The sequence below is a fragment of the Chrysochloris asiatica genome, unplaced genomic scaffold (genome assembly GCF_000296735.1).
Source record: "Chrysochloris asiatica unplaced genomic scaffold, ChrAsi1.0 scaffold00308, whole genome shotgun sequence".
NCBI classification, from domain to species: Eukaryota; Metazoa; Chordata; class Mammalia; order Afrosoricida; family Chrysochloridae; genus Chrysochloris; species Chrysochloris asiatica.
Genome location: NW_006408826.1, coordinates 1,369,005 through 1,369,491, shown reverse-complemented (window position 1 = coordinate 1,369,491; position 487 = coordinate 1,369,005).

Below are 487 nucleotides of genomic sequence, written 5' to 3'. Positions count from 1 at the left end.
TCGGCTTCTGGGCCCCAGTGACAGGTCGCAGTTTACCTCCATGTGCTCATGACAAGAGGAAACAAAAGGAAGCCACCTCCCAGATAACACAACGCCATGTTCGGCTAATTGGCCAACAGAGGGTCCCCCGAGGCCGGTTCCCCACCCACCCACCCCGGTCCCCAGCAGCCCGAGGGCTCGGGCCGCCTTAGGAGCAGAGTTGGGAAGCCCGACTGGCATGGTCCTGGGGGTGTCCCAGCCGTCCTGGCCACGAGCGTCGGTAAAAGCAAACGGGGTGATGGCGGGGGGGTTGTGGCCCTCCGGGGGCCAGGACCCCCTACGGAAACCGCTCTCAGGGCCCTGGGGACCGGGTGCGAGGGGCGCCGCAGAGTGGACTTACCCAACGGTTCCAGCTCCGGCGGAACATGGTGTAGCACGCTGCCGGCCGCCAGCGAGGCTCCACGGGGCTGTTAGCGAAGGCGCCGTCCACACACACTGCGGCGGGGCC